The 14,111-nt window shown below is 40.4% G+C and overlaps 1 pseudogene across 1 annotated transcript; it reads left to right on the top strand.

Moving 5' to 3' along the window:
• The first annotated feature begins 12,440 nt into the window (after window positions 1-12,440).
• On the top strand, window positions 12,441-13,659 carry LOC148118633 (complement receptor type 2-like; annotated as a pseudogene). Its single transcript, XR_015735959.1, has 2 exons — window positions 12,441-12,600; window positions 13,148-13,659. The product of XR_015735959.1 is annotated as a complement receptor type 2-like (transcript).
• Window positions 13,660-14,111: the final 452 nt, after the last annotated feature.

The raw sequence follows: 14,111 nt of genomic DNA, 5'->3' as shown, positions 1-14,111 counted from the left end.
CCTTGTTTTTGAACTTAAAAGAATGTGGCAGATTTGGGTGGGGAAAATTTGTGTTGTAAAAGTTTGGTTCCTTTTCTAGCCTGTTGATGGAAGGCTATCTCAGATTTTTTAATAGAACAAAGTGAAAATGAGTAACAGTAATATTCACTGGCATGGATAAATAAAGAGAACGCAGGTAGACATATGGGTTTTCATATCTGAGCAGAAAAAGGCACATTAAGCCCACTCTATGACCCAACTTCTCAGCCTTAGTATGGTAGAGTTTCTATGAATATCTTTATCCCACCCAACTAAGAACAAGACAACTAGCTGTAAGTTATAAAGAATAAAGTTCTTATTGCAGAAATAAAAGAACTTTCTGGTCCTATTCTTTCCTCAGGATATCTACCACCTGAAAACATCCATCACAGTGATTATAAAGAAAAAGATAAGGAATTCTTTTCTGTAGGCCAGGAAGTGTCATATACCTGTGAACCTGGCTATAATCTCATTGGAACCAACTTGGTCCTGTGTACATCCTTTGGAACCTGGAGCCATGCAGCCCCAACATGTGAAGGTGCCTAGACAGTCTGCTATATTCAAAGAGTTGAGAAAACTCAACTGTTTCCTGACTCTTCATGTGCAAGCTGTCTCTTTTTTTTCCTAGTGATATCATGTGATGCCACTCCAAACCAACTTCTCAATGGCCATGTGTTTCTTCCTTCTAATCTTAACTTGGAGCAGAGGTTTCCTTTGTTTGTAATAAAGGGTGAGTGTGATGTGATAAATCCTGCCCTGATGGTTTCCCATAATGATTTCAAAATATGAATTCTAAAGTTAGTTAAGTTTTTACTGTCTTATATTTTCTTTCCTTTTCTTGACCTTTTCTGACTAAGAACTCTGTCATTAACCAGTTCTTTTTTCTTTTCGTGAAGTGTGTATATTTTGTGCTTGACCAGCAAAAGTAGGAAATGTCATTTCATCATCTGGAAATTCAAAGTTCACAAATTAAGACTCCTGTTATGGAGAATGAATGAAAACTTTGGACTTAGTGATACTCATTTGTAAGACCCCTCACTTTTCTGTGGATACCCACACCGAATCCAGGGGCGCGCTTTCCCGAACTCGGACCCACAAGAATGGACGATTGTCCTGAGGGTTAAAAGAGACACACACAAAAAGAGACCTTTGCTCATTTACCAGAGTAAATGGCAACTTTATTAAACTCAAGTCAGGTATTTATAGAAGTGGGCAAGCAGGAACAAAAGGGCAAGGCCTCCTCCCATCCAGGAGCAGGAGGAGAAGATTAAAGGCCCCTGGCACCTCTGGCAGAATCAGCTGGGGGAGGCAGGCTATGGAACCCACTACTAAAACCTTGAATACAGGTGGAATCACCATAACAAAGAGAGCCAGGTTCTTGCTAAGTTATCCCCTCAAGCCAGTGCTAGAGCAGAATCTCCAGGGAGCTGGAGGTCACACGGCCCTGCGAATCGCCAGGAGAAGGAAAAAAGACCTTGGTAGCTACACTCATTGAAATAAGCTTGGGTAACAAGGTCTTTGGTATTTTCCCTATAGGAATTGAGACTGTTTTCCTCAAAATGATCTAGATACAACTGACATGTGGATGCTAAAAAGGAGAGGGAGAATTCTAAAGAAAAAACGCATTTTTGTATGTTTTAATCCATTTTTGATTTATTGTTTGGTGGAGCAGATTCACAAGTAACTATGTGCTTTTTCTTAAGTCATAAATATTTTAAAATGCATACCATCTTACAAATACTTGAAAGAAGTGATTCAATCTGTACAATTGAAAGGTGAGTTGTTCTAGTGATGATTTGCTGCTCCTCATTGTTTAAGGTTCCAGTTAAATGTCAAATCTTCTCATCAGTGTGTCCTAGAAGGAGAGACAGTAATCTAGAACAAGTCTCCTGTCTGTGAACGTGAGTAGAAAATAAACATAATCAGATACAGATCTTGTCTTTTGATTCTGTATTCCTGTCAAATAAAACACCTCACCCAACTATGTAATTTAAATTGATATTTGTCACTTTTCTCTTTTTAAAAATGCAGGGAAAAAGTACTAAATTTATTCACTTGTTAAATTTGTTAAATTGTGATTCTGTAAACAAAGTAGCAAAGTGTGAAGGGCCGCATCCACATGCCCCATTACAAGATGGTGCTGGCATCCGGTTTCACCGCCAGGTGAACGCACATGTGCTAGGTAACTTTCCACTGCTGTCCCCGCCTACTTCCGAGGCTTCACCTGGGCTAATTGGGCAGCGGACCAATCCAAGGGTGACACGTCCGAAGCAAGGACTGTTTCCTATATAAAGGAGGGGTTCCCTCATTTAGGGGTCCCCGGCCATGTTAGCTGATGCTCTCTCTCAGGACTCATTAAAGCTATTTCTGCAGAAGAATCCTAGTGTCCCGCGTGGTTCTTGCTGGCAAGACGATAGAGTGGGACATTTGGTGCTGACACCCGAGAAATCCTGACCATCACTCACACCAACGGGGATCTCTTGAATTCACCTTGGATTCAGGAAGGATTCAGAACTGCAGGTCTGCATGTTCAGAGAGGTATGATTATTCCTGGACTCAGGATGGCATATCAGAAACTGGATGCAGTGAGAGGTTAGGCGCAAGCGCAAGAAAAGGAAATAAGTAAAAATGACTCCCCGGTGGTTCTAAAAATGGGGGAGAAGACTGATCTACAAGGTCAAAAGCTTTATGTTATGTTGTTCATGTTGTCTTTTGTGTACCGGACAGGAGAAAGATATTTAAATTTAGGAATTGCTAAGGATATGATGTTTTGGAAAAGAGGTTCTGTTTTCGTCTCCACAGAAAATGAGAGCCTAAAGGTGTACTTGGGATTTATGTGGTTTGAATCGCCGAGACCTCCTGAAATGTTGTAGTGTATACCCCTAAGAATACAACGTCCCAATTCAGCAGGAAATAGCCAGAGAGACTGATGACGCCCAAATTCCCTAAAAGATTAAATGAGGTCCTTTCAATGTTTGCAGAGCAGCAAGCCTGCTTCTCTGAGTTCTGCTTTGCTCCGTACACCGGTTTGGGCTCGGAGTGGGTACAGCTGCAGCTAAAGGGTGGCTGGAGCGGAGCTTTGCTGGGTGGCTATAGTGGGGGGCACGTTGCACTGGCTCAGTCGGTGCCTGGCCTGGAGGGTGTCACAGCAGTACCGAGAATGAGAGTGGTGCCACAAGCTGTCAGGCCTGAAGGCTTACAATGTACCTAAAATTGTGAGGGTCTCTGAGGCAAAAATGGCTCTGGTTCCACTTGGCTATGCTAAACTATGCTGACTTCAGGCAGGACTGATTGTAATTATCATAATAAAAGCGCAATTAAGGTTTAGACGCAGTAAACAGGCACTACCGTATTACATCTACATAGTAGACTTAAGTTTTTAAAAGCTGCTTAACATTTTAAGAACTCAAGTCCTCCTGAAAGATTGCTGTATATACGCTTGGCTTATCTAATGTTTCAGGATCCACAGGGAGGTGGATGCAAAAAGCCCTTGAATTTTAAGGTGATTGGGTCATTGGCTAAATCTATGAGAATTTACAGCCACTTTTACTGTGGCACAGGTGTTGAGAGTTTGCTAATAAGGAAGCGGCCCTGTTCGCAGCCTCTCCCATCAGCCCCTTGAGCCACAGCGGCTCCGGCGTGGACCTTGAGATATTGCTGGCCTGTGCCGCCTCACTCCCGGTGTCGGCTCCCGCCACACTCCCCCACCAACACAGCTGCAGAAAACTAGGCTAGCCCCGTGGGGAAGGCAGGGGCGCCTGGGGATGGAGCCGCCACTTCCTGGCCCGGACACGTGGAGCTGGAGCCGCCCAGCCAGCAGGCCCAGGGCCACACATAGCCCTAAAGGGACAATGTTCAATGAGGTTTATGCCTGCCAAGTGCGGCCTAGAGAAAAAAAAAACCCATAGTTTCCAACATGCCTCTGGTAGATTAAGCAATAGTCTAGTTATCTTCTAGGTAATTGGACTGGAGAACTTACCAGTTCTTGTTAAAATCGAAACAAAGGGGGGAATAATAAAGGAATTGCCCCCGATGCCAAGAATGGCTATTGCCATGGTGTTGTGGGAGTAACTTCCGCTCCCTCAACCAATAGTCGCTGAAATACGAGCCCACAGTGCAGCGGGGAGTGACTTCCGCTCCGTCAGCCAATAGCTGCTGAAATACCAGCCCACTGGGGTGTGGTATATTTCTCTTTTAAAAAGAGAAGCAGATCCGGATCAGGCTCTCTTGGTTCCGGCTCTTGATTCTGGTGCTTGCTCCCGGCTCCTGCTCCAGGCTCCTGCTCCCGACTCCTGCTCCAGTGACTAGGCTCCCTTCCTGACGGTTTATGGTGTATGTAAGTTTTACCCCCCAAAATAAATAACCCCTTAAAACATAACTGGTGTGGGATTGATTCGCCGACAATTGGCGCCCAACGTGGGCAGGGACTAATCCAAAGGGTATTAAAAGGAATGAAATTTGGCAGATGGATGTGTTTCACTTTCTAGAATTTGACAAATTACAATATGTACATCACACCATTGACACTTATTCAGGCTTTCAGTGGGCAACTGCTTTAAGCTCAGAAAAAGCTGACTCAGTAATCACACATTTATTAGAAGTTATGGCCATTATGGGTATACCTGCACAAATAAAAACAGATAATGGTCCAGCTTATGTATCTAGGAAAATGAAACGATTTTTTGCTTATTATAATATTAAGCATGTTACAGGTATACCATACAATCCTACAGGTCAAGCAGTTATAGAAAGATCAAATCGTACTATAAAGGATATTCTAAACAAACAGAAAGGGACGAAAGATACCCCCAGAAATAGATTGCATAATGCTTTATTAACCTTGAATTTTCTTAATGCTAATGAGAAAGGGACAACAGCAGCAGAGAGGCATTGGATAATGGAAAAAACTTCTGAACTAAACCAACCTGTTTATTTCAAAGACGAGCTGACCTCTCAATGGAGGCCAGGAGATGTGCTACGTTGGGGAAGGGGTTTTGCTCTTGTTTCCACAGGAGAAGAAAAACTGTGGATACCATCAAAATTAATAAAGGTTCGATTTGAAGAGGAGAAACCTCTTGGAAAGGAGAAATGACAGCTCATCCACAATGATGATATTCATACAGTTGGTAAGAAAAAACATATAGAATGGGGGCAGGGTTCTGTTCTTATCTCCACAGGAAAACACTAATTTTTGATAAGTTCAAGGGACTCTGGATATCTGAATACTGACAGATGGAAAATAATGGCCCAATAAGGACTATCAAGAAAACTGAATAGGTTCTGTAAGTAAAATATACTAAATCATATTTCTAAATTTATAGAGCTGGTTTTAGAGTTGGACTCTGGCTCAGTCCCTCTCTAATTCCAAGCCTGTTGTTAAAAGAAAAACCCAGAGTTTCTGGAGTTTCTGTCTCATGTCAAGAGCCATGATATGGGACGGAAAGGAATATGAGTTTAGAAAACATCTTTACTTTTCTTCATATCTATCATACCTTTCATTAAATATATCATGTCTTTTATTGAATATATGTATGTCTGTATATGTCTATATTATTAATATATGATTATATATTATTATAATCATATAATATATGATATTAATATATGATTAATGTATATGATTAATGTTTAAGTTTTCCACAATGAACAATAAGTTTTTCCTGCAGTGACATTTGAAGTTTCCAGGAAGAAGATGGGGCCCCATAACAACAACTCCACCTGGTTGATATGACATCATGATACTGATAGCGCTACTACAAGACCTGTTTTGAGTACCAGCTGCACAAGACGATTCCAACGTGGTTAGCTGAAATGATGCATATCTTGTACAACATTCTGGCCAGTCCTCCACAAAATACTCAGAGACTATTTGCAATTTTAAAAGACATTGATCTTGAAATTTAACCATCATTTTGCTTTCACAGGATCCCCCAGAAAGAACGTCGCCCCCATGATAGCTGGAAGTAATTCTAGAGAACGACGTCCCCTCTCCCAGTAAAGTTTGTCCTTGGGTTTAGGGACATCATTTAGGGGTTGGTTATAATTAGTATAGGGTTGAGGGTTGGGGGAGGAATTTTATAAGCGCAGGAATCCTTAAAAAAAAAAAGAGGGATAATTGGATTATGGGATAATAGCTTTGTACTTGTGAGTTATTGTTTTTAGACAAATATATTGGTATTGATTCTTATATATTGATACAAACTTAAATTATGTTGACTATTTTATGCATGCATGCTTCTACCTCTGTTTAAAACATTTTTATGTATTGACATATATATATATTGTATTGATATATGTATATTTTACCATATTGCATTGTACACTTCTACCTCTGATTAAGATGCTTATATATTGTTTATGTATTGATATATATATTTACCATATTGCAATGTATACTTGCACATTGTTTATATTTGGAGGTCATATTGTCCCCATTTATTGCACAGTTGTTTACTATTTCAGTCTTTAAGTTAAATAGATATTGAGAATAATATAGATCAATAGTCATCTAAGTTTGTCATTTATAATTAGACTAATCAGGTTCTTTAGATACATAGACATTATATTCAGTATAGATAGATAATCTTCAACCTCTTCAAAGAGCTGTAGAAAATGGCCTTTAATCTAACTCAGAGTTCTGTGGTAGGGAGACACAATTGCTCCTGGCAACACTGATCTATTCCCGAGAGAATGTTGAGCACCAAAGACACTCCACCTGGAGCCTTTCTTCTTGGCAGAACTGGCCTTTGGGTAAAGAAATGCCCATACCTCAACTACTGACAGAGTTACAGAGTATCCGTAAATGGATAAAACAGGACTGTCATATCCTGCCAAGACAGGATAAGATAGTTTTGAAAAGTTCCTTGCCTTTGAAAATGGTATGTCAGTTATGTTAGGCCTTAGCCAAAGTTGGTTGCTTCAACGCTGCAAACATGATTTTGGGTGTTTGCCCAGGTAGCCATTTGTTATGTGATTTGTTACATGTTCTGGAAGTTTAATTGCACTTCCTAATTACTCAGGTAACATTATTTCCCTTCTCAGATCTTTGATGGGATTGAAGATTATACAAACGTAGTTACTTTCTTTTCATGACGTGGCCAAGTTATTTCTTATAAAAAACTTAAGCTAGTTAGAATAGGATATTTGTATTTATTGTATATAATTGTGTAGGTTTGTACTTACTGTATATAATTTTGTAGTAGGCTTAGAACTCTCTTACTTAAACAAAAGGGGGACCATGGCTCTGTTCACTATAAATTTTTTAAATCTGGATGATAATGGCCAAAATGCTGCAATACAACATTGTTTGGCTCCGCAGCAGCCCAAAGATTTGGTTAAATGGAAAGATGTGCTTTCTAATGAATGGAAAGGCCTGGATCCCATTCTATTGAGATCCAGGGGAGCTGTTTGTGTTTTCCCACAGGATCAAGAAAGCCCATTCTGGGTGCTGGAGAGACTAACCCGAACGGTGAAGAGTGACCCACAGCACGTGGACTCGCCTGAGGATTTGGCTGCTGTTCCTCCTGCCATTTTGCGGATGGATGACAGCGGTTGTGATGAAGCACCGATGGGGGATACTTTCAACCTTCCTGAAGCCGACACCAGTCAGCCATAGAGTGGCGGTGTTTCCTTGGTCTTTTACAACCAATAAGACTCTGGGCCTCCCCTACCTTCCTAGACATGATTTATAAGCTTAGCTGAAGGATCCCAGTCCTGGGTTATGTCCTTCATCTCCTACTTTAAGAATGGGTGGGGGTGGGAATGTTTGGAACAGCCCTATGCTATGGAATAGTGTTTCTCCTCTGGATGGTCTGCTGACTCAAATCCCAAAGTCATAGGGACAAAGTGGTTATTGCACAGCGCTGGCTGCCCTGGAACAGGGAGCCTCTACTGATATGTGGTTATCTATGTTGAAGCAGTAAGATTTATGCCAACCAGCTCCTGCACCCCTAGGACTGTGGTCCATGGCACAGGATGGAGTGTTTGGCTTAGCTAGCCCTGAAGGTTGTCGAGCTAAAGAACATCGCACAGAGAATGGCCCTCTCTGAGAGATATGTCGCCCTGCATAAGGATTTCCTGCTGCATATTCCCTTTCCCAGAAAAATGGCAGAGGGCAGGCCGAATAAGTTCCAGGTGTCATGAACCTAGGGGCAGATTCCATGTAAGCCCATTTTAATGTTTCCACTTTGGGAAGTGCGACCTCTATCTTTACCTTCTGAGGGAGTTGCCTTTTTGCAAAGAAGTAAAAAAAGGGGGAAATGAGAAGGGCCGCATCCACATGCCCCGTTACAAGATGGCGCTGGCATCCGGTTTCACCGCCATGTGAACGCACATGTGCTAGGTAACTTTCCACTGCTGTCCCCGCCTACTTCCGAGGCTTCACCTGGGCTAATTGGGCAGCGGACCAATCCAAGGGTGACACGTCCGAAGCAAGGACTGTTTCCTATATAAAGGAGGGGTTCCCTCATTTAGGGGTCCCCGGCCATGTTAGCTGATGCTCTCTCTCTCAGGACACATTAAAGCTATTTCTGCAGAAGAATCCTAGTGTCCCGCGTGGTTCTTGCTGGCGAGATGATAGCGTGGGACAGCAAAGGCTTTGAAAAGTTGCCTGTAACAAAGCTAAGCACAGCCCCAAAACTAAGCATAGTCCTAAAACTCTGGTTGTGTCTCCATATGTCATGTCTTGCACACAAGAGCTCCATCTAGGATCAAGTAGACATTACTGGAAATTCATTCTGCAACTTGTCCAGAAAAGATGTATATATGTCATAGTAGCTGTTAATAGCTAATACTCTTAAGGATGTATAAAGAATATGAGCTCAGTACTCAAATGGTTTTATCAAAGGTATCCAGGATTAAAGTGTTACAAATGACTTGTAATGAGGTTGCAGTGTCTTTGGTAATAGTGTCTCATGTGACTATGCCACCCGCATATTTCAAATAGGCACTGAATAACTAGTGTACTTTGTTTATTGTCTCTGCCCATTTCACATGCTTCTGTCTCTCTGTATTCTTGTCATACCTTATGTAACCTGAACTATAGACTGGGAAACTGAGGCTAGGGGAGGGTACAACTTGCCTAAGGTCATACATACAATTATTAAATGACAGAGAGGTTTTGAAATCAGGGTTATTAAGCCCAAATCAGCACACATTGGTTCCCTAAAAGTAATTAGCATGTCATTAACATGTTTTTCCTTTTTATTAAAAGTCTTTTGAGTAGAAAATATAATAAAAAAATCCCTGAAAGTACAGATTAGATAGATTTTTTTCTAGTTTCTCTATTCTTTGTTGTCTGGTTAGAGTGATTCATATTGATTTCTTTGACAAAGATCAAGAAAGAAGTAAGAACAGAAGCATTTGGAATTGAAAACACTATAGGTAAAGTCATAACCAAGCATTCAATTTCTAAGGAATATTTCTTAAAAAGTGACTTGACCTATACTTGGAGCTTTTACTTATTTTCTTAGTGATTAATATACTCATCTTGTCTCTTCTACATTACAGATATTTCTTGGGACCCTCCTCCTAAAGTCAAAAATGCTCAGAAACTCTATTATTCTCTCTCCATACCCATTGACACTGTTGTGCAGTACACTTGTTTACGTAACCACCACCTCATTGGAGAAAAGACTATTTTTTGTAAAAGTAAAGATCAAGTGAAGGCCGCTTGGGATAAACCTCATCCTGTATGTGAAAAATGGAATAAAGATTCTGATTGTTCAGAGCCCAGCATAATAGCAGGATTTAAAAGTAAACAGTCTAGACCACCACCATTCAAACATGGTGATTCTGTGACATTTATCTGTATAGCCAACTTCACCATGAAAGGAAACAAAACAGTCTGGTGCCAAGCAAATAATAAGTAGGAACCAACACCACTGCCAGTCTGTGAGAGGAGTAAGTATAGAAATAAAACCTAGTCAAGGGCCTGGGGTTTACCAGTTGTGAGCGTTGAGTGTGGAAATGAAGCTTCATCAAGGCCTGAGACCTGCCAACCTGTGTGAGTGTTGAGTATGGAAGTGGAACCTCACTGAAGACAAGGATATCCCACTTATGGGCAGATCATTTTGGCGCATGCTCCCAAAGACTGAATTGTATAGGTCTTGTCCCTGGAGTGTGAGCTGGCTTTTGGGAGCCCATCCCCAATGCTGGGGTGCCTCTGCAAACATGTTCACAAGAGATCTACTCTCTACTCACACCATCTCCTGGACTCTAGCATTTCAAATCAACTAACAGATTGCTGTAAATGTTTTATTCGTGTTTCATCTAGTTTATATTGTTAATGAACCTAATTCTTAAGTTTAATTCTGTGGGCATAGAAATTGTCAGTATTTGACAAAATTATACTATCGAAACATTTTTAATAAAGAACAATATTGATAAATTCTAAATAGATTAAAGAACTTAGGAAGCGCTATTATAAATATGATCCACTCTGACTTGGGAGCACAGCTACAATCTCAGCTTCACAGGAGGCTGAAGTCAGAGATTACAAGTCCATGGTCTGCCTGGCCCACACTGTAATTTTTTGTTTTTATTTTTGTTTTTGAGACAGGGTTTCCCTGTGGCTTTGGAGCATGTCCTGGAACTAGCTCTTGTAGACCAGGCTGGCCTTGAACTCACAGAAATCACCCTGCCTCTGTCTCCCGAGTGTTGGGTTTAAAGGTGTGCAACACCATCACCTGGATCATACTGTGTTTTTAAAGCCAGCCTGGACAACTTACCCAGATGTTGTCTCAAAATAAAAAGTAACTAAAGGGATTGTGGGTATAACTCAATGGCAGAGTGCTTGCCTAGTTCAGTCTCAAGTACCACAAATTATATTTATCTTGCTTATATACCAATAGGTTGATTACCAGTAACCTCAAAATGGATTGTCTATGAAAAAACCTTAAAAATTTAGGTGAACCTATACATATTCAAATGAAAAAATTCCAATATTTTTATCAAGTAATAAAAAGAAATTAGAATAGTATGTGTTATGCATAATGTACATATTTATATGCATGCTACATATAAGATAATGATAAATTGTAATAGTAATGTTTATTAAGGTAACCCTCTGAAAGATGATAGGCTTAAAGATGAATAAAAATGAGCCTTCTAGCAACTGAAATTTTTCTCAAGACAAAAATATAACTAAAGATGAAAATAGAACAATAAAGCTGGGTATAGTGGTACGTACCTTTAATCTCCGCAGTTGGGAGGCAGAGGAAGGTGGATCTTTGTGAGTTCAAAGATAGCTTGATTTACATAGAGAGTTTCAGGACAGCCAGGGTTTCTTAGTGAGACCATATCCTCCCAAAATTGCAGTTGTTTCGCGTAAAAGGAAACAAGCCATATCTGATTGGGATTGAGTTGAAAACTAATGGTGACTGGTCATCAAAGATTGCATGCCATTTATTTAGATCTGTGTTCTAAGCTGGCATCTAGATTCATAAGAATATATTATCTGATGGCCTTTTCTCCTTTGTGTATGTATAAAGATTTCCCTCAAGAGTGCCCATCACTTCCCACGATCGATCATGGACACCGTACAGAAAGGCATGTTGCCAAGTTTATTCCAGGGTTGTCTGTGACATACAGTTGTGATTCTGGTTATTTGCTTAATGGAAAAGAGACAATTAAGTGCTTATCTTCAGGAGACTGGGATGGTTGGTGTCATCCCCACATTCAAAGGTATCTTAAATTTACTATTTACTGGGAACCGACCTGATATTTGCCAAGACTTACCTCTTATTCTTGCCATTCTTTCCTAGAGGCCAAATGTGAATCTCCAGGACAGTTTCCCAATGGACAGATAAAAGAATCTATAGGTCTTCAGGTTGGCAAAACTGTGCACTTCTTCTGTAACGAAGGGTATCAGGAGGGTCTGTAAAATTTAATGCCCTTGGATTATATGTGCCTGCTGTGAACTATAATGCTGTCTGAGGTTTCTGTGTATCTTTGGCTGTCTAGTTCCTGCAATCAATAAGTCCCAAAGAAAATCACACAGAAGTCTACATTAATCTACTGATTGGCTCCTTAGCGCAGGCTTCTTATTAACTCTTATAACTTATATTAACCCATTATTCTTATCTGTGTTAGCCACATGGCTCACTACCTTTTTCAGAGAGGCAGTCACAATTTCCTTCTTCTGTGTCTGGGCAGGACTGCAGAAGAATGGACTTTCCTCTTCCCAGAATTCTCCTGTTCTCATTGCCCTGCCTCTACTTCCTGTCTGATTGTCCCACCTATATTTCCTGCCTGGCTACTGGCCAATCAACATTTACTTAAAACATAATTGACAGAATACAGAATTGTCCCACTGCACTATAAAGTCAGGAGAAGGAGTGTGAATGAACCTATATGTTATTCAGGAATAATCTGGAATGAGGTAGTGCAAGAGAATAATAAATGGGTACAGATTAAATAGACCTATGGTAGATTTAAAGTCAAGCTTACTAGTTTTTCAACACAAACTGCCTAATAGTACTAAATTTCAACCTGTCTCCAGATACCAATTACAAGGACAACCTTCTAGTCAGTGTGTAATTGTTGAACAGAAAGCCATTTGGACCAAGAAGCCAGTATTTAAAGGTAGGTAAGACAATGGTGCTTTGGTAAGGAAATACAGGGGTTCACACACAATGCATCCTTGGCTTTCCTATAAGAGTGTGTGTGGGGTGTGTGTGTGTGTGCGTGCGTGTGTGTGTGTGTGCGTGCGTGTGTGTGTGTGTGTGTGTGTGAAAGAAAGAAAGGAAGGAAAGAAAGAAGGAAGGGAGGAAGGAAGAAAGAAAGGAGAGGGGGGAGAGAGAGAGCACGCGTGCGCAAAATAAAACAAAACAAAACTAGAAATCTTAAGGGTCTGATCTACACCACAATGCCCTTCAGTTATCTTTTTACTCTGTTTCTTTAAGTCAAATGAAGCAAGCAACTTTTCTTTCTCTCAAACATCCATGTTCTTAGTGAGGGAACTTGAGCCATTAACATAAAGAAGATTGTGTATTTGGTAACTAAAACGAAGAATTCAGCAAAGGAGATATACTCAAAAATAAAGTTTTAAAATCACATTTTAATTATATTGCATTAGTTAACTCAATGACTCATTGAAGATTCAGAAAACACTGTCCTTAGCCTTCTCTAGAAATTCTCTGCCCCCCACCTCCACCTGTTCTTAATGGAAGACATACAGGCAGCTTTTCAGCAAATGTATCATATGGAAGCACAGTTACCTACACCTGTGACCCAAGCCCAGAGAAAGGAGTGAACTTCATTCTTATTCGGGAGAAGACTATCTATTGTACCAGCGACAGTAAGAAGAGTGGGATCTGGAGTGGCCCTGCTCCACGTTGTGAACTTTCAACTTCTGCAGTTCAGTGTCTAAAACCACAAATAGATAGAGGTCAAATGGTATCTATTTTGAAAGATAAATATTCCTATAATGACACTGTGATATTGTCTTGTGAATCTGGCTTCAACTTGAAGGGCAGCAAGAGAATTTGATGCAATGCCCAGGGCACATGGGAGCCATTAGTACCAGTATGTGAAAAAGGTGGGTGCTATCAGAACATGAATCATTTCAAAAAATTGAGAGGAAGGGCCTATGGACTTTACACAGGGCCCTTTGTAGTCCCTATACATTCAGTCACACAATAGTGGATATAAATAACAAAGAAGTCCTTCTTAGCCCTCCCTCGCCTCTATGGAAATACTCTAAAGTTTACTAAGTTGTTCATTTCTTTAAGAAATATAAGGGCAAAAATACTTGTTTGCCTTAACAGTATTTTTTTTCCTGGTTTTTAGAGACAGGGTTTCTCTGTAGCTTTGGAACCTGTCCTGGAACTAGCTCTTGTAGACCAGGCTAGCATCGAGCTCACAGAAATCCATCTGACTATGCCTCCTGAGTGCTGGGATTAAAGGCATGCACCACCACTGCCTGGCTTTAACAGTAATTTTTAAAAGGGAAATTATCAAAGCTTTCAAAGATTTCTTAGTTGTGTTGTGCTGGATGCTGAAAACATCAATTCAATGATGTTTGGTTAGGTATTTGTTGTTTGCAAACAATTTTGTTGTAAACCAAACTAATCCTCTGTTTAATAATCCTTAAT

The sequence above is a fragment of the Myodes glareolus genome, chromosome 22 (assembly GCF_982192425.1).
Source record: "Myodes glareolus chromosome 22, mMyoGla1.1, whole genome shotgun sequence".
Classification (NCBI taxonomy): Eukaryota; Metazoa; Chordata; class Mammalia; order Rodentia; family Cricetidae; genus Myodes; species Myodes glareolus.
This window is presented reverse-complemented; position numbering and strand designations above follow the sequence as displayed.